The 25064-nt window shown below is 40.7% G+C and overlaps 1 protein-coding gene across 2 annotated transcripts in view; it reads left to right on the top strand.

The window, feature by feature from the left end:
• Positions 1 to 24869: 24869 nt before the first annotated feature.
• GABRB2 (gamma-aminobutyric acid type A receptor subunit beta2) overlaps positions 24870 to 25064 on the top strand; it is a 213522-nt gene continuing 213327 nt past the window's right edge. For both annotated transcript variants that reach the window (XM_066341518.1, XM_066341515.1), the window contains exon 1: positions 24870 to 24954. The gene's annotated coding sequence lies outside the window, so the exon portion shown is untranslated. The remainder of the gene's footprint in view (positions 24955 to 25064) is intronic.

Here is a 25064-nt window from a genome sequence, read left to right as displayed (position 1 = left end):
TCTCAATTACTCTTCTTTCTCCTTAACATTTTAGTTAATTCAGTATTCATTTATGTACTCTATTCCTTACTGGCATTCAAATTGTATCAGTAGGCAAATCATTCATTTTCTTCCCCAGCTATATCTCAGCTCTTGGGATTTACAATTAACATAAATTGAATTCTACCATCTACAAATATATATGCTAATACTCTTTTTTTTTTTTTTTTTTGAGAGAGAGAGAGAGGAGGAGAGATAGACTCCTGCATGAGCCCCAACAAAGATCCACCTGTCAAACCACTTCTAGGGCCAATGCTCAAATAAACTGAGCTATTTTTAGTGCCTGAGTCTGATGATTAAACCAACCCAGCTATCCTCAGTACCCGGGGCCAATGCTCAAACCATTCGAGCCACTAGCTGCAAGATGAGAAGAGAGAGAGGAGGGGGAGAGGGAGGGGAAGAGAAGCAGATGGTCTCTTCTCATGTATGACCTGACTGGGAATTGAACCCAGGATGTCCACATGCCGAGCTGATGCTCTGTGCACTGAGCCAGCTGGCCAGGGCCGTATTACTTTTATTCTTGTGGGAGGAAGATCTAACAAGCTCAGAAATTCTCCCACTAACTAGACATGCATCCTTCAGCAAATATTACCCTACCCTGAAATTCATTATTTGTACTTATCCAATGACAGAATTGGAATAAATTACTTTTGAATCTCTTGAGGGAGGCCAGGTCTTCCTCTCAGAAACACCTCCCACTCCCCATGGTCCACTAAGATGGATCCTCATGGAAAAGACACAAAGGAGTCCATGTTCATTCTTTTAACCAATAGAACTTTACTAAGTTCAGCTTCTGTGCGAGGGGGAATTCAGGATATAAGGTATACAAGCAGGTCTGATTCCCCATCTAATGCACTTTATATACTCTGGACATTTAAACTTTCTTCTAGTCTAGATTGGAAGGTAACTAAAGCCAGTTTGGGGGGGGGGGGGTTATGAAATTCTAGAGACTCATATCTGAAATAACCAGAAGAGATCCAATAGATAGGACTTAGAGTTAAAACCAAACTAGTAATAAAGAAAATAATTCATCCGGCTAGTTTTCTGTGTATCACTCAGTTTCTAATCAGTTGTGATAGTTGTGGATGAAATGACATTCAAAGACTTAGAGATCCTGAGTCTGTCCACATGCCAACATAGTCCTATGTGGCTCTCAGAAGTCTGTCATATTTGGCTAGGCCTAGTGTACAATGAATTCTTGGATATTAAGTATTTGTTCAAAATCAGCACTCCAAGCACCTGGCACATTTTAATAACTTAGTTTATGGGGTTTTTTTTAATGAATTAATTACTTGAGTTCATCACTTCTCAAAGTGCTAAATCCACACTCTGGAATATAGTGGTGAGAGGCAGGGATTTATTTCATTTACTTAGACCTTAGCTAGAACGTACTGGTTGCATCCTAGTTATGCAGAGAATGGAAGCAGATAATAAAAGGGAAACTCGCCATAGACTGCTATTTCTTTGCCTTCTAAATCTGAGCTTGCCCATTAGCTTATTCATACTGAACTCATTACAAGTATTTTTAGAGTAGAAGATTAAATGAGACGGTGACATGATAGAATCAAAGAGTCCAGTGCTATCTCATTATCGATGCAATCATTTTTTTAAGAACACATTCTGTCTCGGATATGTTCTACATTCTGCACATTAAAAAGCCAAATATACTATATGTTTCTCAATACCCACCCAATCACATTTTTATATAAAAAGACTCCAAGCAAACATTAGTTTAGAATGAGGATAGAGCAAGAACACTATCCCCCCCCAAAAAAAAAAATCTTTTCTAGGAAATTCAGAAGACAACAAGAGGGTGTTATGTCTCATTGCTATGCTGGTTCTTCCTGTAGTTTTTCTAAATATATATATATATATTTCTTTTAGGGAAGGAAAAATATCAGTATGGTAAAATTGCTGCAGTATTTTTCTTCTCGACTGTATGCAACTTGTTTCTTTAGCTGTGTCAGTTGCCTAGGAAACCTTGGTGGAGTAACGTTTGATTGGCTGTCATCTTGGACTTATCAGGAGAGTTCTGAGCACAGAGTTAGAGTGGTAGAGCCCTAGATAAGTTGTTCTGAAGATATAACAATACCTCTCTCTGCTTATTTGTAAGCAGACACAAACTATACTGAGTTTGAGTTTTTATCATGTTGCAGGAAGGTCTGTGTGTAGAATTTTGAAGACTTTCAAACACTACATAGCACTATTTTCTCAGTGCTGCAACCTTGGTCTCTTACCAGGTGTTCAAAATGTGTTTTCTTAACCATAGTCTGGGATTCTCAATTTTAGGTCCCAATTTGAGAGTCATAATTGTAACATCCCTGCAGAGAAGTAGAGCTGCTTCTTAAGCTAGGATATTTTAGTTACTGGTGGTAATGTTTAAAGTACCCATGATATCAATATATTTTTCAGTACTGTCACACACTCCTCAGAGAATGTATTTAACAATAATTTTAATATCTGAAATATAGTACAATTAATAAACTGTTTCTACATACATTACCTCATTCAATTCTTTCTGAAACCTGTAAGTTAGGTCAGAGAAGTCTCAGTAGCTCACAGAAAAGATGAGATATTAAAGGCCCAAACTGATGAAACTATTCATGTGTGATCACAAAATTGAAAGGTAGTAGAGATGAAATTCATATCTGCATCTGCTGATTAAGTTCAGAGTTCTCCCCATAAAAATTTCTAATTGTCCACATCTAATAAAACAGCATGTGCTTACTGCCTCTAGATCCAGAATACATCCCCGACCCCTCGTTTTCTCCCGTTCTCTGTTAGATCACGTATTTTTCCTCCAGACTTCCACAGGAGCCCTCTGAATGGTTTTCTCAATACTGCTCTAACTTCCTGAAATGCATTCTCTCCACAGCAGCCAAGGATTTTTAATTATTCTTAATGAGATGCGGGGAGACAGACAGACTCCTGTATGCTCCCCAACCCAGATCCACCCATCAAGCCCCCTACTGGGTGATGCTCTACCCATCTGGAGCTCTGCTCTATTGCTTGGCAACCAAACTATTTTAGTGCCTGAGGTAAGGCCATGGAGCCATCCTCAGCTCCTAAAGCCAACTTGGCTGCAGGAGGGGAAGGGACAGAGAGAGAGGAAGAAAGAGAGAAAAAGAGAGAGAGAAAGGAGAGGGGTGGAAAAACAGATGATTGCTTCTGCTGTGTGCCCTGATTGGGAGTCGAGCCTGGGACTTCCACATGCCAGGCCGACGCTCTCCTGCTAGCCAAGCAGCCAGGGCCTGGATTTCTGACATTTTAATGTAGCTGTTTCTAAAGTAAAATGGACACACCATGGAAGGCACAGATTGTAAAAAATACAATTCAGTGAGTTCTGATAAATATCTACTTCATACAACGACCACCAAAGTTGGGATCTAGAACATCTTCAGAACTCCAAAATTTATTTATTTATTTATTTATTTGTTGTTTGTTTGTTGTGACAGAGATAGAGAAAGGAACAGATAGAGACAGACTGGAGGGGAGAGAGATGAGAAGCATCAATTCTTCATCGCGGCATCTTAGTTTCTCATTGATTACTTTCTAATATATGCCTTGACGGGGAGGGGGCTACAGCAGACCAAGTGACCCCTTGCTCAAGCCAGCAACTTTGGGCTCGAGCTAGTGAGCCTTGCTCAAACCAGATGATCTTGCACTCAAGCTTGCAACTTCCTCGGGGTTTCGAACCTGGGTGCTCCACATCCCAGTCCAATGCTCTATCCACTGCGCCACTGCCTGCTTAGGTGTAGAACTCCAAAATTTCTTTCATACCCTCTTCCAATCCCTAGCCCTTAAAGGCAACCATTATTTTTATTTCTTTCACATGGAAATCTATCTAAATGAAATCATGTGGTATATACTCTTTGGTTCCAGCTTTTTTTTTCTTCAATGAAATATTTTTGAAATGCATCCATGTTGTTGCATGCATGAGAAGTTTGTTACTTTTAGTGCAATGTAATATGCCATTGCAAGCATAGACCTAAATTTGTTTATCATTTTTACGGTTGATGGACTCGTGATTTATTTCTTATTTTTGAATATTATGCCACAATGATTTTTTAGTAAAAGTCTTATTTTAGAACGGTTTCACATGTACAGAAAAGTTGTAAGGTATCTACACCCACTTTACTTAATTAACATCTATTAGTATTATATTTGTCACAACTGATTAACCAATGTTGACAGCATTATCTAAGTTCACACTTTATTTAGATTTTCTTAAATTCTACCTAACAAGGTCCCCTGTTCCCGGGTTCCATCCAGGATACCACATTATAATCAGTTGATATGTTTTCTTAGACTTCCTCTAGACTGAGACAGTATCTCAGTCTTTCCCTGTTTTTGATGACTTCGAGAGTTCTGAGAAGTAGTGGGGAGGCATTTTGTAGAGTATCTCTGAATTGGAGTTTCTTTTTTTTTCTTACGATTAAACTAGAGTTATGGGATTTTGGAAAAGGATCACAGAGGTGAGGTGCCATACTCATCACATCAGAGCAAGGGTTTATGCAACCAACATGACATCACTGTGGATCTAAACAGTGATTACTTGGCTGACAATGTGTATCTTTTATTGTTTGTTTTTACGTTTAGGTACCTGATCCATTTCAAATTAATCTGTGTATAAGGTATAATATCTGTGATTAGGTTCATATTTATTTATGTATGGACCACCATGTGTTTTTTTCAGTAACATTGGTTTAAAATATTATCCTTTCTCCATTGAATTGTCATGTGCCTTTGTTAAAAATAAGTTAACTAAATGTGTGGGGGTTTATTTCTGGGCTCTATATTGTCACATTGATCTATGTGTCTATTTTTTTTTAACTAGAAACAAGGTATAATGATTATTGTACCTTTATATTAAGTCTTGAAGTAGATAGTTTAGTCACCCAGTTTTATTTTGCTTCTTCAGTATTGTAGTGGATAGTCTATGTCCTTTGCATTTGCATATAAATTTTAGAATAAATTTATTGATAGCTATAAAATATCTTGCCAGAACATAGATTGGGTTAGTGTTGAATCTGTAGATCAAGTTGGAAGGAACTGACGTCTTAACAACACTGAGTATTCCAGCCTTGGAACATAATGTATTTCCACTTATTTAGATCCTTTTTTTCAGTGTGTTTTTAGTTTTCCTCCTACAAGATCTATAGATCTTGTACTCATTTTCTTAGATTTACACATAACTACTCAATGGGGGGAGGTGGCTACTGTAAATACCATTGTTTTTTAAATTTCAATTTTTTATTGCTGTCAAACACAATAATTTTGAAACAGAAGCAATGTCATGTTAAACTATTGCACTTCAAATGCAAATTCTGGCCTGCAAGTCGCTGCCAGTCTCACTAAAACTCATCTCAAAACAGGTGACCTTTTATTCCTAAAGTTCAAATTCACTGTCTTTTATTTATTTATTTATTTATTTATTTATTTATTTATTTATTTATTTATTTATTTATTTATTTTGCATTTTTCTGAAGCTGGAAACAGGGAGAGACAGTCAGACTCCCGCATGCGCCCGACCGGGATCCACCCGGCACACCCACCATGGGGCAACGCTCTGCCCACCAGGGGGCGATGCTCTGCCCATCCTGGGCGTCGCCATGTTGCGACCAGAGCCACTCTAGCGCCTGAGGCAGAGGCCACAGAGCCATCCCAGCGCCGGGGCCATCTTTGCTCCAATGGAGCCTCGGCTGCGGGAGGGGAAGAGAGAGACAGAGAGGAAGGCGCGGCAGAGGGGTAGAGAAGCAAATGGGCGCTTCTCCTGTGTGCCCTGGCCCGCGAACCTGAGTTCTCCGCACGCTAGGCCGACGCTCTACCGCTGAGCCAACCAGTCAGGGCTTCACTGACTTTTTTTTAAATTTATTTATTGACTTATCGCAAGCCGTTTCCATGCATCGGGGCATTTGCACTTGCCCTGCATTGTGCTTAGATGTCTCTTCTCCAAAGTATTTTTCAATTTGCTTCTGACACTGTTTATTCCTCAGATATCAATTCAAATTTCAAATGTCCGGTCTTCCCAATCTCTACATATAAAACGGCCTCAGATTTTCTTTCTTCATTTATTCTCTGTAGCCTTCATAGCATTTATCACTATGTGACATTGTTTTATTATTCTATATAGTTATATCAGTCTTTACTCAAATAGAATATATATTAAATGAGAGTAAGGACTTTGCCTTTTTCATTCACTACCTATTCTCAGTGCTTTTTACTAAGTCTAGTCTTCTACTGAAACATCCCATTGCTCAATGCCACATAGGTTTGGACTTTATTGTACTTAAACCAGGTCCGTTGACATCAGCTCTTCACTCTTCTCTCCTCATATTTCCATTTCTTGTCACCTGACTCTAAGTTAACTGGTCCCTGGTTCCTTCTCCCTGAATCTTCTCCCACAGAAGAACAGAAGAAATGACATGACAAGTAACTGTATGAACTAAAAGTCATCTCTGTATGACCCTAAATTCGTGAATGATGGGAATTTTCCTGAATACTAACAGTGATAAAATAAAACCCTTCTTGACCTCTGACAGGGACTAGAGCTCATATTCTATTCAGAGGATCATCATATTGAGGCAATCAAGTTGGAGCACACCAAATATTCAAATATTCATTACTGCTGTCTTCACTTTTGTGTATGTTGGGTGGGTGGAGCTTTGCGTTCATGGCCATTGTTAGTATTGATTTAGGATGGATTTAATTTCAAAGAAAAAAGCTGCTGATTCTTATTTTCTGCAGTCCCTAAAATTCAGTGGAAGATCATCTAAAAACACTGTAGATATTATTAGAATCTCAAAGTCAAGCAAAAAAATAAATAAATAAATAGCCACAATATGGCTTCTGAAATATATATATACATGTGCGTGTGTGTGTGTGTGTGTGTGTGTGTGTGTGTGTGTATCCTAACTCTTTCACTGGCACCATCCTGATTATTTTACAACTTGTGTCCCCTAACATGAACAGTCTTTTTGACAAAGCAAGCTTGATAAGACAGCTGGAGTGTCTTGGAGAATGTTGACCGAAGTAATTACTGTATTTCTGACAGCAGCTGTAAAGTTTCTGTTGCTAGGGTGGAATTTAACCCTTCACCAACTGCATTCTAAGGAATTGATCATCATGTTTTGTTGACGCACGCATGGTGATATCACTTTAAAAACATGAGCTATTTATTTGGATCACCAGCATAATGATTTCCTCCTGAATACCCGAGGTTCAAAAGATTTGCAAAAATCTTTATCTAACAGATGAAGAAAACATGGTTCTCTTTACCCATCTGCTTATCCCTGCTGTGGATTTCACAGTGGCGTTCGCAGTTGCACGTACTCTAACAACATTTAGTCTACCTGGTAAGCAACAAAACAGAACCTGTTCTTGGATACCATGAAGTTCAAGGCAACATGGAGAGAGAGAGAGAGAGAGAGAGAGAGAGAGAGAGAGAGAGAGAGAGAGAGAGAGAAAGAAAGAAAGAAAGAAGGAAAGAAAGAAAGAAAGAAAGAAAGAAAGAAAGAAAGAAAGAAAGAAAGAAAGAAAGGGAGAGAGAGGAAGGAAGGAAGGAAGGAAGGGAGGGAGGGAGGGAGGGAGGGAGGGAGGAGGAAGGAAGGAAGGAAGGAAGGAAGAGAAAGAAAGGGCTTTCTCTAATTCTAGATGACCAAAATTACATCTATAATTCCTCCTGCCTTTCTCTTAAATTATCAAAGTCATTGCTTTGCAACAACCAGTTGCAAAATATTTGCTGAGTGTCTATATTTACAAGACACTACTCACTAATAGCTTACAAGGAAGTATAGAGCATGCATTCTGTATTTCAGAGTATATGCCACAGGTGTGTCACTGAGACATGGAAAAATGACTATCAGGAATAGGGAATAAATTCACAAGTATCTTCATGATCAAAGGTTTGTTATTTAGTGCCTGGTTGGTGTGTAGGGGTTCCTTGAATAATATTCAAAGAAATGATGAGCACAGCATTGCTGTAGGAATTTTGAGCATGTCCAATGGTGGAATAAAATGCTGCTTTGATAATAGTAAAAACATGAACATGGTGGTCGTAATCGTAGTAGAGTGAGTAGGTATAAGAACAGCTAATATTTACTAATCAGATATGACATGCCACATGCTTTACATGTATTATTTCTAACCCCTTCAACTTTCCTATGAATTAGTGCTATGGGCCACAATCTTACAAATGAGAATATCAAGGCTCACATACACCCCAAATGACATCAGAATTCCAAGGTCAGGACTCCTTGTCTCAGCCGTGATGTTCTTTAAGAACTGCATCAGGCTGCATGGAGGAGACTGGATTGGAAATGAGTTTAGCATGTATGAACTAATTCAGATCTTCAGTCCTAAAGGGAGCATCCGTTTGTTCTCTCTAAATCAACTTAAAACCTTTTCCAGTTCCCCAGCATGTAGAGCATCACATCGGGTATTTTTATTTCACCTGCAGCCATTCGTACAGAGGTTCTGAGTTTTATTAGCATGGGAAGGAAGGAGCTTCCCGCCTTCGGTGCCCAAGAGTATCTATTGATAGTTCATGTGCCAAATTTGCAGTGCCTACACCTCCAGCAAGACTGGGAACCCTGCTGCTGGGTGCCAGCACCCTAGAAACAGCATGCCTGCATCTCCTCAGGCAGGTGACCCCTCGGACCTCCACTCCCTCCCCAGACAGGGGCCTCTCCTCGCAGCCACTGCTGCTCAAAGACCAGACAATCTCCTCTTTCCAAGAAACCCAGCACAGCGCTTCTCAGAGGCTTGGGCTTCAGGCAAACAGGAAATAGAGCTGGGCGTGGCAAAATCTCTCCTGAGACAAGGAGGCACCCAAGATTGAGCTGTCTTTGAAATGGATGGAGCATGAGAATGATCCGTCAGGGAAAGAAAGTAAATCAATATCTCGGTGGATCACTTTGTCACATAAAATGTTAAAGTGGAAATGGAATAGGCAGAGAGGACAAGATAGGGCCTTCGAGGTCACCTGAGATTGCATTGGCCTGGGTGCAGTGCCTTGCTACCCAAGCACGGTTCTAGCATCAGCAACAACTATATCATGGAGTTTGTTAGAAATGCTGAAACTCCAAGCACACCCAGCTCCAAGCAGGGGCACTAATTAGTGCTAATAAGTAGGCACTTGCACGAGATTGCCTGGTGATTCGTATACATAAAATTTGAAAACCATTGGAATAAAGTTTGAAAACAATTGGCACAGAGGACAAAAAGCACAGAGTATGCCCAAGGTGCAGTAAATAGATCATTTGGTCCCAACACAGGTTTTGGGCAAGAGAAAAAGTTTGGCTTGTCTAGAAATGATGGTGCCAGAGACTTAAAGTCACATTGGAGGAAGTAGAAGTTTTCCTGTATTCATGGGGGGATCATTAGATTCGTAGGGGGATTCATACCATTTGTGAAAGAGCATGGTAGCCCATAGTCGCAAGCACTCTCTGAAAGATATGCCATCAAGTCCATCAGACACTTGTAGAAATACATGGGCTTTTTCAGGTTGCTGGGAGACCGTTTAATGGACTGATATCTTACGATGTAAAGATGTTCTTATTAATGACTTGGAAGAGTAACTTTAGCTCTTAGTGCCACTGGGTTCTGCAAAGAGGCAGTGGGAGCTAGGATCCTAGGGATAAGAGAGATTGAATGTTTATAGCCACTAAATAGAATGGGGGGGCTAGCAGGGACCCATAAACACAGTGTATGGATCTTGCACATGGCTGAATGCTGTAGTGTGTACCTTCTTTACCTGCCCTTTGGCGACTTCACCACCTCCTTGACTTCTTACCTGTCGGGATGCAGAGTGGGGCTGGATGCTGCCATCCCTCTGAAACAACCTCTAGGCTAGTCGTTTGTAACCATCACTCCGTGTCAGAGTCACCTGGGGAGCTTGAAACACTCCAGCTGTCCCGCCATATTCCAGACTAATCAGATGATTATTTTTGGGAATGCTAACAATAAGCCAGGTGTGGCTAGCATCATGGAAATGCCCTCAAACTGAAAATTACAATGAAAGAGAACATGGCCTTCTGGCTCAATGTGTGGGGTAAACGATGACGGTGAGCATTTGTTGGGTCCATATACACCACAGACACAGAGATCTGCATTTCACGTGCATTATCTGTTTAGGAGTCCCCTAGATAGATAATTGTGTGTCAAGGAGGATTTTTCTTTACCATAATTTCCAGTTTACAAAACAGTAAACCAAGGTTCAAAGAAAAGAATGTGGTTTCCTGCACTCAGAAAGTATTTGAGCCGAAATTCAACCCAAGAATTATTGGTGAATTCATTCATTCTTCCTGATGCTGACCCAAGGCTATTGCATACAAAGTATTTTCTTAACATTATAAAAGCTATGTATTTTATGATTCAGTTTGTAAATGTTTGAATTTATTTTAGCATGATGGGTTGTTTCTAAATGCCATCAGCACAGAGTGTGGTGCCTTGCATATTTCAGATATTCGGTAACTGCTTATTAAGTAATGAAATAGATAACTCATGGGGACTTTGTAAAGGAATATAGAGGCATCTGATTAAAACAAACTTATCACTGAAAAATACAGATGACAATGTATTTTTAACAGCTGCTGTCAGCGGTTGCACCGTATTTGGTTTACCTACAAAATACGGCCCTTCTCTGGGTTTGGAGTATCACTTCCTCACTTTACCCCCCCCCCCACTCTGTGGTGCCTTGGAATGGCCAGTCCTTTCCCTGTCTCAACTGGGAGAGACTTCCTATGTGCTGTCCTCTTCACTAGACTTGTCTCCTCCTACTTCTCTCTCCTCTTCCCACCCCAACACCATCACTACTACTCTATGCCCAGGGAACACCTTCAAATTCCAATGTAAATATCCAATTTAAATATCGCATAGCATATACTGACTTCTCAACACCCCCTCTTCCCATAATTCTTCCTTACTGTTCCTCCTCCTTTTCTTAAAACACTATCACAACTCATGATCATGTATCTACTTGCAAGTTTATTTATGTAATAACCAATTCCCCACTCTATTGTGCCTTTCTCAAGCAAAGGAATGATATTTTGTTTACCACTGTATTTCTAGTGCCTAGAAAATACCAGACACACAGTAGGTGCTTAGTAAAAGCATTGAGTGTTAAGTGTTTTTTAAGTATACGCTGGTTTTATTTTCAAAAATAACATTGAGTTTTCTTAATTCCCACTCTTACTAGGTGATCTAAATTATGTATAGTTGTTTTTCCTCACTTCAGTCTTAGTTACCTCATCTGAAAATAGTGATGGCAAACCCGACGTTGGAGATTAATGTGAAAATTACATGAGGTGAAGCCTAGGAAACACATAGCACTGTGGCTGGCAGGATTACAGATGCCAGCACTTGGTTAATAATGGCAATGTAAAACATACAGAGAGAAATGTATTTAATCTTATTGCAGACCCAGACACTGCTAAAAAAGGACAATGCCAGAACATTCTGACCTGAGCAGAATAAAGAATGCATCGCTCACTTTACCAACAGAATTAAAGGAGCTCAATGACAGTTAGAATATCCAAAACCCAGCTGTTTGAGTCAAGTTCACATAGTGTGATGGTCAAAAAACATCGTGACAAAATATTTACCATAAAAATAAAAGTGAGAAATTTCTATTAGCCACCCCTACTTCTCCATGACCTAAATCTTTTGAGATGTCCTATCATCTAAGGCAGTGGTAGTCAACCTGGTCCCTACCGCCCACTAGTGGGCATTCCAGCTTTCATGGTGGGCGCAGCAGAGCAACCAAAGTATAAATATAAATAAAAACATAGATTTAACTATAGTAAGTTGTTTTATAAAGATTTTTCTGCCAAACTTAGCAAAAATCCAACATAAAATACTTGGTAAGTAATTATTATTATATGCTTTCATTTGCTGTAACTCTGCTTTATAAATTTTATAAAGTAAAGTTACTTCCCTACTTTATAAATCACCATGACTGTGGAACCGGTGGGCGGTTAGAAAATGTTACTACGAACAGAGATACAAAAAAGTGGGGGGTAGGTATAAAAAGGTTGACTACCCCCTGATCTAAGGGAAAGATGTTGAAGAAATGCCTCTCCATCCTCTCCTCTTTGGGATGTTTCCTTCTTTCTCAGTTTATATCAGCATGAACGTGTCCTATTCAACTGAGTCTTCACCTCAGCAGAAAAGTATACCCAACTGTATTTGGATGGAATTTATGTCAATGGCATCCAAAATAACAACAACAACAAAACCAACCACCACCACAACAAAGCAGACTGTGCTGATGCGCAGGCTGTAGCACTGTGGACTGTCAAGAGTGAAATCGCCTGTGCTTGGCATTGACTTCACAGTGCCTAAGCAGAACCACTAGCTCAGAGGAAGTGGGAGGGGGATTAGAAGTGAGAAGTGACATAAACTGATTAGTTCCACTCCACAAACGCAGGATGCTGGCATGCTGAGGACCAAGTCATCTAAGTATCTCAGCTGTGAATTAGCTTGTGAAGGTGTCTGTGATTTGCAGCACAAGGAAAGATGAAGAGAACATCAAACCACATTTGAGGACTGCATGTGATGGGGGAAAATATCTTATTGTTGGTGTTTCCTGACAACGTGGATGAACCTGCTGACTCCTCTCCCCTTTTCCTCTCCTCCATTCATGCTCACACGTCACTGTTCATGATAACCCTCCTACTAAAAACAAAATGAACACAGCATAGTTACTATGAGTCAGAGGTATTTTGCATTCATTTTCATTATGGCCTTCCCAAACTAGGGCAGGTTATGAGTGGCAGGCACTTCTGGAGGTGGGTGAGCTGAATGGAATCTCAGCCCTGCCGTTACTCACCCTCAACTTGGTCAAGATACTTAACCTTACTTTGCTTCAGTTCCTCATCTGACTTAAAAGATGTCGAGGATGAGAGCAGTGCATACCTTATAGGCTACTCAGTCTTGCGGTGGCGGCATGAAAGCAGTATGGACAGTACATTAACTAATGAGCATGGCCGCATTTCCAATAAAACTTTATTTATAAATCAGGGGACAAGGCTAGACGAGGCCAGAGATCCAGTTTGCCAGCCACTGACTTAGGTCATTTTTGATGTGGAAGGAATTTGAAGAATTATCTATTTTGATACCTTCTTTTTTTTTTTTTTTTTTTTTTATGTCACCACTAAGAGACAAGGAGATGCTGTAATTTGTCCAGCTCCTTAATCCTTGGCTCACTTTTAGTTTTTTTGTCTCTCTGTGGCTATTTTCCTGTTGCTACTGGAGAACTGAGTAGCTGCAAAGCCTAAAATATGTGCTAGGAGAGAAAGTTTACTGATCTATGATCAAAATGCTGTGGCAAATACAACACAGCTGATCAACAATCAAAGGGCGACTGGATCTCAGGGGACCCTTCGTCTATCTGTGAAATTTGAAATCCTCATCCTGAGATCAGCCTTCTTTGCATGATGGCCGACTCCGCAAGCCACTTACCTCTCTACTGGAGCCAGACGCTGGTCTGCCAGTGGGAAAACTTAGGTCAAACTTCTCCATCACTTGCCTGGCCTGTGGTGGCGCAGTGGATAAAAGCGTCAACCTGGAATGCTGAGGTCACCAGTTCAAAACCCTGGGCTTGCCTGGTCAAGGCACATATGGGAGTTGATGCTTTCTGCTCCTCCCCCCTTCTCTCTCCCTGTCTCTTTCTCTCCTCTCTTCAAAATGAATAAATAAAATCTAAAAAATTATATATTCTAAGAAAAAACTTCTCCATCACTCAGTAAAAATTGTAATATTTTACTCATGATTAAGGTCCATTGCAAATAGCATTTTTATCAGGGAAAGCTTTCCCATTTAATTCCAACCAGTTTTGATCTCTTTTTTTCTGTAAACTCCTTGGATTATGCTCTTCTTAGTTTCGGCCTTTCTTATAACATTAATATTCTATTGCTTCAAGTGATCGTTTGTAGCTATCTTTCTCACCCTGCTACAGTTTAGTTCCTTAGGGGGAGGAACATTATCTAATTCATCTTTTTGTTCTCTGCAGAACCAAGCACAATTCTATGTGCATAGATGCTCAGTGTATTCCCTGAATCGGTGAGTTCGGTGTTGGCAGCCTCTTGTCACAGAGATGACCCTGTTGTCTACTGATGTTCAGGTGTCCTTCACATGTGGATACTGATCAGTAACACTAGTGACTTCTGATGATGATAGACACTTAACAGGCAGATGGCCCTCACTTCAGTCTAAACTATAAGAATATCTCTTATAAAATTTTGGCAGATTGTTCTTGCCCAAATCGTTTAGTCAAAGATTCCCAAATATTTGCATACCGCCTACATTATTTTTGTCAAATTCACGTACCACCTGCTATGTTTTTTAATCAATATGTCCTTAAATTTATACAGCTGTAACTTAGATAAACATATTTAGAAGAAAAGTGATATCACTAGGTTTTACTGGAATTCTAGTATTGTTGACCACAAATGGAATACAGTCGTGATAAAGACCAATGGTTTGCATCTGGACACTTTTATGTCTCAGTTCAAATGAACAAGGAACAAGTCATAAAGCAACATTGATGGCATCTTGGCATCAAACCATGACTTTCTTTGTGACTATAGCAGGATGGAAAGAGAGTTGAGACAGGTCATAATACTATCCCCTTTAAACCTCTGTCCATGTAGTATCCAAAATAATCTCTTGAACAATCATGCCAACTTCTGGATGTAGTGCATGTTTGGAACATGCCAAATCCCTAACTTCTCACTGCTTTTTGTTGATGCATCATTGGCTCCGATAGCTATAATAAATTACCTATCTCTAAACTCCTGTTAAGATAAATTTTATTTAGAAAAATAATAATAATCCCATTAAAAAATGAGCAAAGGACCTGAATAGACATTTATTCCAAAGATACATGAATGGTTAACAGGTACATGAAGAAGTGTGCTCAACATCACTAATCATTAGAAAAATGCATATCAAAAACCAAAATGAGATATCAGCTCATTCCCTATTACAATGACTGTCATCAAAAAGACAAGAGAACAAAGGCTGTTGAACATGTGGAGAAAAGAGAACCCCTGTGCACTCTTGGTGGGATTTTAAACTGGTGCAGCCACTCTGGGAAACAGTAGGGAGGTTCCTCAAAAAATTAAAAGAACTGCCTGACCAGGTGGTGGTGCAGTGGATAGAGCATCAGACTGGGACGCGGAGAACCCAGGTTCAAGACCCCAAGGCCACCAGCTTGAGCGTGGGCTCATCTGGTTTGAGCAAAGCTCACCAGCTTGGACCCAAGGTCATTGACTCGAGCAAGGGGGTCTGCTGTAGCCCCGTGGTCAAGGCACGTATGAGAAAGCAATCAATGAACAACTAAGGTGTCGCAATGAAAAACTAATGATTGATGCTTTTCATCTCTCTCTATTCCTGTCTTTTCCTATCTATTACTCTCCCTGACTCTCTCTCTGTCTCTGTAAAAAAATAAATAAAACCAGACCTTTAAGAGAACTATCATGTGTTCCCACAATTGCACTTTTAGGTATATACCCTAAGGAAACAAAAACAGTTACATCAAAAAGACATCTGCACTCCAATGATCATAGCACCATTATTTACAGTAGCCAGGACATGGAAATAACCTAAGTATCCATAAACAAATGAATGGATAAAGAAGCTGAGATAGATAGATAGATAGATAGATAGATAGATAGATAGATAGATAGATAGATAGATAGATAGATAGATGGATACATACATACATACATACATACATAGGTGGATAGATAGATAGATAGATAGATAGATAGATAGATAGATAGATAGATAGATACATACATACATACATACATACATAGGTAGATAGATAGATACATACATACATACATACACAGGTAGATAGATAAATAGATAGATAGATAGATACATAGATACATAGATAGATACATAGATAGATACATAGATAGATACATACAAATAATGAGCTCACTTATATATAGAATCCAAATAACAACAGCAAACTCATAGAGAAAGAGATTAGATTTGTGGTTATCAGAGGCAGGTGTGGGGGGAATTGGATGTAGATGGTCAAAAGTACACACTTCCGGTTATAAGTAGTACTAAGGATGTAGTGTACAACGGGATGATTGTAGTTAACACTGCTGCATGACATATTTGAAAACTGTTAAGAGAATAAATTCTGAGTTCTCATCACAAATAACTTTTTTTGTATCTCTACAAGATGATGGATGTTAACTAAATGTATTGCAGTAATCATTTAATAATATATGTAAATCAAATATGCTGTACAACTCAAACTTATACAATGCTCTATGTCAATTATAGAGCAATAAAACTGGGGAAAATTTTTTTTAAAAGACGAGTTCCATTTAAAACAATGAACATGGTTAGACGTTGGTTGATGTGCTTTCTCTTCTGACAGGGAATGACTCTGTCGCGCCGTTATGGATGTGCTCTATGCCACCACATACAACCGTCCCCTGAAGGAACACTTCCTCTCACAGTCCTAAATCATTGATCCTAAAACCAGTGTCATCTCTTCAGGAACCAGGAACAAAATGATTTTTATGCAGTGTCTATTATGAGATATTCACGTTCAAACAAACAGAAGGAAAGAGTGTTAATACCTATTCTTTTGGTTTCCAATTAAAGGAAATATTCACTCTGACAGAACTTGCCTAGTTCTCCATTCCTCCTTTGCTGAAGAGAAGCTTTTCTTAACAAAACTTTTGACAATTTCAGAAAATTGTGAAAGAGGGATAATATTAGAACTGACCTCATAGTATTTCATGAAAATTAATGAGGTGTAGAGTGATTAGAATTTAGGGTAAGGAAAGGTCATTTAGTATCAACAGTGACTTATGTGTTATATACCAAAGAAAGGTCTATTTTTATTATTAAGGAAAATCATATGTTAAAATCTAGTAAGTAACTATCCTATGGTTATTAATATGGGAAATATATTTAATTGCTTAGACAGCAAAAAAAGTTGTGAAATTCAATTATTCAACAAATACTGATAAAGTCTTACTAGATATAAGGGAGCTACTGCAATTATTTGATATTAACATTATTATATTTTTGTTCAATTACCCACATATTCAATTATCAAAGATCTTCTATCCCTAATTATTCTTGTTTATAATTTATTAATGTTTCTGTTGATCCTTGCGTGTATTTACATATGTTCATTCAGTTATACCAAGATTCTTTTTAAGGTTTGCAGGGTGATTGTTTCACACATGACGACGTGAGTTGCAAAATAGTAGTAACCATATACTCTCCACGTAAATCGGATAGATCATTGGAATGATCTATGAAATATATCCTGGACTGATGTATTCATTCATTCTTATAGGCTAGTTGCAAGGATATTCATAATCCACATGATCTGGATGTAGTTTACCCCAGCTGGTAAAGCAGGGCTGAGAACCAGCCCACCAATATGAGTAAAGTGACAGCGTGAGGACAGAACTGTGACCCAAGACCCCACAGACTTTCCTATCTTGTAGCTGTGGTGGAGTTAATTAACTATTATCTTCTCAAGGTTGCTTATTGAAATCATAGCATAGCAGCTGATGGTCTGAGGATAAAGCCAACTTTCACAAAACCAAACTGCAAGATGAAATAGTTTAAGCTTCTGAATCCACTTGTGCTCAGAGCTGAACACCCTGGATGTTTTTTAGTTATATGACCTAATATTCACTTTAGCTAGTTTGAGTTTGGTTTCTCTCACTTGCAACCCCAAAAGCCCTGAATAAATTACCACTGAATAATACACTTCAAATTAAATGAGTAATTGTTGGTATTTGTTAGAGAGTCAACAAGCTAGTAAGCAAGCACTCAATAAATATTGGCTCTGAGTAATAATTGCAGCTATAATTTATCAAGCACTGAGTGGCTCAAACAAGTTAGGTAAATGCACTGAGCTTGAGGAATGATATAAATAAGAGTAAAAGTCCCTTGTAGAATTAGAAAATGGAGATGTTTGCAAAAGGGTTTTTGTTTTATTTTGTTTTGTTTTTGCAAAAGGGTTTTTTAACAAAAGCAAAAACAAAAAAGGAAGGTACTGCAGCTGGTTTTAGATGCATAGAAGTAGAGAGAGACTCACTCTGTCTGAGGGTGGAGACGGCTGATGATTTTTCATACCTTCAAAGGCCCAAGTCCTCTGAAATTTGGAGGCCCCTTGATATAGTAGACTAAAATTTACCTTTCCCATATAAAGTTGAAATTTGTACAATTATAGACATAGTATTACATTTTACAGACATTTAGTTGAACATTAACTGAGTTCAATATTGCAGTTTCCTTTTCAAATATGGAGCCATTATGTACACTTCTGAGAATCCCCACATTTTTGTAGGCCCCCCCCCCAATGCCTGTAAACCCAAGACTCTCTACCTTAGACATCTAGTGGAGAAACAGCCCTGGAAGAGGTGGGTCAGGGAAGGGCTCACAGTGCTGTGACTCACATTTTGGAAGACCCCATCTGACACTGACTCACCTATCTTTGGCCATTTCTCAGTGGCCATCCCTAAGAAACCAACTGGGGAGAGATTTAAAAATATATATATTTGTTAGGACCTTTAGTGTCACTGCTTATCCATCAGGTTTGCTCATTTACTTGTATTGATGAGACACACACCTCTTCTTCCCTTCAGGGCTTGAGAAGCAGTCAGTCCAAAGGACTTCTCTCCCATTCTGTCCTTCCGTATCAAAAGGGACATGATGCTTCATTACTGCTGACACTGCAGAAATAGAATGAGTACCCTCTGTGGTGTCAGAGCCTAGGTAATGTCCTCCTCTCACAATTTTACCAAGATTCAGAGCGTCAGTAATTTCAGTTTGTATTTGAAGATTGATTACTTAGAGGTGGCGCTAAAGGTTTACTCCTTCAAAAGGTGTCCAGTAACTCCACCTCTCGACATTTCCTGTTGGTCACGTGATTGTTAAATCCAATCTCTGTTAGTTTCAGAGACATTTTGTCTGGACCCAGCTTTTCTTTCTGTTATGTTAACTCAGGGCCTGAGATAAGTTGAGAACGGCAGAGTCAAGATAGATCTAGAGGAGTTTAATTTATAAAGTCATACAATTATCAGGAAGGGCTTGAGTCATTTAATATTTTCTTATAAACTGTAATCTTATAGCTACTTAACCTCTGCTTCTGTGTCCTCGTATATAAAATATGGATAATAGTAGTTAACATTTTATAAAAAATGTAGTGAGGATTAAGTACATATTGTATAAAAAGCATATCGGAACAGCATCTGACATACTGATATTATTACATGTTATTTTTTTAGTTTAAAAATTAAATTGATTTATATGCTATCAGACTAATTGTGGTCAAGAATTTTATGGAAACTCAGTTTTAATGTTGGTGCTACCTATTGAAGGAGAAATAATCAGGACTCAGTGGGCATAGGATTCTCACATTTCTAATTTCAGCAGAGTAAAACCTCATTGAGCTAGGAGCCCATAATTTGAAATTTATAGTGATTTAGGAGTAATTTTATTTTCTGGTGTTTGTGAAGGCAATGTTTGCAGACAAATAAAGAAAAAGTATTTTTGACCAGCACAAGGGGGAAATAATATTTGATAAAATTAAACTACTCTAAGAATATTCCTTAGCACATAAAAATAAAGGTGCAAAGGTGCACTTATATATGTTATGTGAAGAGGCTGTTTTAAAATGCTTCTTATTTGTATATTATGGTACATCCAGGAAGCCATATTTGACAACATTTCATTAGTAATTGGTAAGTTTGTGCTGTAATAATAGTAATAGATGTATATTTTCTTTCTGCATTTTATTTCTGACTTTCTCCCTACTCTTGAATATTACAGAAATTTCTGCACATTGTTTAAAAACACCCCAATCAATATTCAAAACCAAGAGACCTATTATTCAATTTTAAAAAGAAAATAAAGAGAAAAGTGTGTAAGTGATTTTAAATGTTATATAGGTAACCCACATACCATGACAACCTCCTCTAAGACCATCAGTGTGAATGGGGAAGCAGGAGGTTGGGGGAAGATGACCGGGCACCTGTAGGCATACCCCGTATGTGTTCTTCAACAGGTGGAAAGCTATGATATGGAATAGGACACGACTCCCTTCCGAACCAATTACTTAGTTTCTAGGGAGAAAATCAGGGTAGCAGTGGGACAGAGGAACACATTTAAAATTTTATACCATGAGCATGTAATATCTATTCAAAAATTTAAAAAGATTTTAAGGCTGTAATACAGTTGACTAGTCCTTTGTTATCGGGATGTTCTCTTCGCTTGGTGTTGATCATGCTATAAGAGTTTTCCTTCTGTCTGGTGGGCCAGTGCTAATGTGTCTCTTCTGATGGCTATAATCGTTCTTCACCAGAAGATTGTCTTCTAGATCCTACTGTTCTTCCTCTGTGATTAAGTCTCCCTCATTTCCATGATTTAAGTTGTATACACACTCAGGATCATCAAACGTATACTCATTCATGAAAACATGCGTTAGGTTTCTCCTTTGGTCACTTGGGACTGGAATGCAGCAGTTAGCAAAACAGACTGCATTCTCTGTTTATTTTGGGCTTTCCTTCCATTCAAGAAGACAGAATTACAATGGGTAATATAAAATGCACTAGACAGTAATACATCCCAAAGAGAAATATTAAAGCAGATAAGAGAAATAGAGTCAGGATGGAATGTGAAAATTGTGCATTAGCCCCGGCTCACCCCTCAGCTCTGAGCTTCATGGGCATATTCCCAAATATTGTGTATCTAGTGCTCCTTGAATGGTGAGCCTAGATAAGTACCTTAAATGTATCTGACCCAAACTGAATGTGTCGTCCCCATCAACTTTATTCTGCCACCACCACTGGGCTGCACAAACCAGAAATATACGAGACGCCCTGAAACTCTTTTCTCTCATTCCCCCATCCCATCTCTCACAAAGTTTAGCCACTTCTCCCACATAACTCCAGACACCTCTCTCCATCCATCTTCATGGCCGCTTTCCTACATCAGACCAAAATCACCTCTCACCTGGATTCCTGCAATGGATCCCCTAGAGCAGTGGTCCCCAACCTTTTTTGGGCCACGGACCGGCTTAATGTCAGAAAATATTTTCACGGCCTTTAGGGTGGGACGATAAATGTATCACGTGACCGAGACAAGTGTCAAGAGTGAGTCTTAGATGGATGTAACAGAGGGAATCTGGTCATTTTTAAAAAATAAAACATCGTTCAGACTTAAATATAAATAAAATGGAAATAATGTAAGTTATTTATTCCTTCTCTGCGGACCGGTACCATTCCACGGCCCGGGGGTTGGGGACCACTGCCCTATAGCCATTACTGCCTTCCTCCAGGGTGATTAAAACTCATCTTGTCACTCTTCTACCTCGACACATCAATGGTCCCGCAAGGCTCCTGCCCAGCTTTCCAAAGGCTCACGCTCAGAGCTGCCCTTCACCTTGTCCGCTGTTCTTCCTTCATTCTTCATCATGCCAACCTCTCTTGGCCCAGGATAATTGTACACATTTCTTTCTTCTTCCTGGAATACTCTTCTTTCAACTCTCCATCAGGCTTGCCCACCATTCAAATCTTCATTGAAGAATCACTTCACTAGTCAAGCTTTATCCAAATCCTCAAACGGAATTACTTGCACCAATTATGGACTCCTAATATCCTGATTTTCCCACTTCATGCTGCATGCCACATCTGTTCTTACTTCTATAATGGCTCTTTCCCCCTTTGGAGTGTAAACTGCAAGTGGGTAAGGACCACACCTGCCTTTCCAACACATCACCCAAGTGCTCATAAAAAATGTTTGACGGCGAGTAGGTGCCCCACGCACATTTACTAAATAAATGAATGAATACTACAGCAAAGATGAAGAGCATGTGGCTAGTGATGTTTTATTTGACATTTATGAGTTTCATACTCACAGATGATTTTGAATTGTGGTCTCTTAAGAGTGCTTGGATTTTGCGTTCTCATTGTACTTGGGGATAATGGAGATGTTCTCTAACAACTGACATATCACCAGTTTCTAGCAGTGTCCTCCCTTGCACATTATTGTTCCAATTTTCATGGTCATAAGCAGTGTTCTCAGCAGTCTTCCAGAGAGATGTCCTCATGTTGATTCTGTTGTTCAACAAGAATCCACTTTTAAGTATAATTTCCTATTAGATTTCATAACTGGTAGAAGTATCTCTTTAGTTATATTATAACAGCAATGGTAAGTGATATTCTGAGATGTTACCACATAACAAAAATAAAAACTCTTTTATCTTTTCTCATTTTGATTGCTGCTTGGGTGTTGAATACACTTTCTTCTTAACCTTGCCTTAATTCCCTTGAAATATCTGCTCCTCTCGCCTCAGGCTAATCTATGCTAATTGCACCAAATTTATGTCCACTCAGTCTTTATGGATTAAAACTATCAAAACCTTACTTGCTTTCTTGCCCATTCATTATGCCTCATTCGTTAAATATTGCTAATATTTATTAATCACATGCCAAATGCTGCACATATTATATTTGTCTTTCTACAACAATCAAATGGAGGAGGTACTATTATTTTCATTTTCACAGAAGAGAAAAAAAACTACCATTTGGAGAGGTTTAGCGACCTGCCCAAGTCACAAAGGTTACTAAGTGTTTGAACTGAAACTTGAGCCCAAAGTTAGTCCTCTAGTTCTTTGGCTATCATTGTTTGTGTTTTTGTTTAGTTTACTGAATTTGGTCTTTCAACGAAAACTAAAGTGAATCTAAGTAGGCGAGGCAAGCAGCACAGACAGTGCCATGTCAGTAAGTAAGGGTTAGAAGGAAAATCTTATTTTGAGGTGCTGTGCCGAGGAAGAGACTTCTAGGACTTCACATTGGTTTATGTGGGGTTCGGGCTACTTTAGGAATCCTCTGGGTATAATGCTAACAGTCTAAACTTTGTTTTCGCTTCCAGATGGTCAGCTTGTGTAAAAGATTCCCATTGTGTATAAAGGGTGGGGGGTGGGAGAGATTCTCAGTTATCCTCAGCCATTGGTATATATTTTGATTTCTGTAACTCTCAACTCAAGTAATTACGGATAGAGCTACAGATTTCAATTCTCCTCTCCTCTCCTCCGTGTGTGTGTGTGTGTGTGTGTGTGTGAGCATGTGCGCGTGTGTGTTTGTGTTTGTGTACTCCTTTGAGCTCCAAGCCTCGAAGGACACCAGCTGTACTGTGCACGGTGCTGTTTTACTTGTCTCTAATGCAGACACTCCCCTTAATCCGCGAAGTCACACGGTTGTGCCCTCCCACTCGCCTTCCAGCCCAGGGGAGCAGTGGGCTTCCTGCCTCACAGCCCTCCACGCTTCCTTGGAGTCCTTCCCTAAGCTGCCCCGAGTGAGCCTCTGCCCTAGGCAGGGGAGCTGGGAGGTTGTCAAGAAGTCAAGAGGGCAGTACAGCTCCGACCAGGAGCCCAAGGAGTCCCAGGTGCGAGCCTGCGGAGCAACGCCCGCCCCCCCGCCCCCCCCCCCCCCCCGCTATCTGTCCCAGCGACGGGCGTCTCCCCCCCCCCAGATACCCGGGCCAGCCTAGTGCGAACACACCCCGGTTTTCCTCCTGGAGCTGCCGAAGGCACCAGTCTGCAGTGGGCAAGGTCGGGACCCGGAGTCAAGGCTGTCTAGTCTAATGGTTAGAGAAGCAGGCTTTGGAAGCCCAGCTCTGGTTCCTCTTCTAGCCACCGGGTGACCTTGGACAAGTTCCTTAGCTCCAACATGCCAGTTTCTAAATCCATATGGGGAAACTGAGGTGATAGGCAAACTAGGATTACTGTAAGAATTAATTGACGTACTACTCCTGGCACGTAGTAGGCGCTCAGATTTTAATGGGAACGATGATTATTAGGAGGAGTTAGAAGTTAAACTTTGGGGCCCAAAATGTGGGTTCCGTGTCAGACTTTTCAGGGTATCCACCCAGCAGTGGGGGAGGGGTGGGAGAACCACCTGCCTTGCACCCTCTCGGACCGGTACCAAGACAAACTTAGAAGTGCTGGGACTCCCATCGTCCTGGCTCCTTCAGATGGTCCAGGTGCCTGGAGCCTGGTGGCCCCAACGGGAGACCTGGCACGTCTCCTTGCCCCGGGCTGCGGGAAGGCTTCTTCCACGAATCCAGTATCTCCCTCCTTCCCCCGGCGCGCTCGCACCTCCTCTGAGTCTGCCAGCCTGCTCCAGCCTCGGGCGGGAGGGAAGCGGCAGCCTCGGGCCGTGCCAGCCCCTCCCGGTCCTTGGAAACGGAGCGAGGACTTGGTGTCGTGGACCGCGGGAGAACGTGGTGCCCGGGTGACCCGGTGCCCCTTCCTCATTCTGCCTGCCCTCTAGGGACCGCTCTGGCTGTTGGCACTCCGAGGCACAGCCGGTGAACGGTGGGGCGTCCCCGCCATCCCCGCCCGCCAGCCGCCCTCCGGCCTCGGCCAGGGCGGGGGGCTCGAGCTCCGTGCGGGAGTGGGCGGCAAGCGCAGGCCCGTGAAGTAAGGAGGGGCGCGAGTGGGCCGGGAGTGCGCCTGCACGTGCGCGCGTGCGCGCCCCGAGGGGGCGTGGGGGCCCCGGGCGTCCCACTCAGCCACCTGCCCTCCCTGTGCGCTGTTGCCGCCCAAGCCCTCTTGCCCCTCGCACCCATTTGGGCACTTGCCTCCCGCATTCCCCACTCCTTCCACGTCCCATGACACCCCCCCCCCCGCTTCAAACCCCACCCTCCCTATTAATAATTTCCTTCTGCAGAATCAGACGGAAACCTGGAGAGACTGCGTTGCCTCTCCGCTCCCCTCGTTCCCTCCACCCGCCTGCTATAAATAATCCGGACTCTCGGGTCAGGCACGTCACTCGGCGAGAGACCGGGACCCCGAGGTTTTCTTCTCGGGGGAATAGGGGGCAAAGGGTGAGGAGCAGGAGAAAGAAATCGCTTGTGAGTAGTGAAGACAAGCTTGCTGCTTGACTCATAGAAAAGACCAGGCAGCATTTTATTATTCTCTTTATCTGGCTTCCTTTTTGGTGTTTCGGTGTCTTTTTTATTCT

Source organism: Saccopteryx leptura, chromosome 6 (genome assembly GCF_036850995.1).
Source record: "Saccopteryx leptura isolate mSacLep1 chromosome 6, mSacLep1_pri_phased_curated, whole genome shotgun sequence".
NCBI classification, from domain to species: domain Eukaryota; kingdom Metazoa; phylum Chordata; class Mammalia; order Chiroptera; family Emballonuridae; genus Saccopteryx; species Saccopteryx leptura.
The sequence above is the reverse complement of the archived record's forward strand: the minus strand, read 5'-3'. Positions and strand labels throughout refer to the sequence as shown.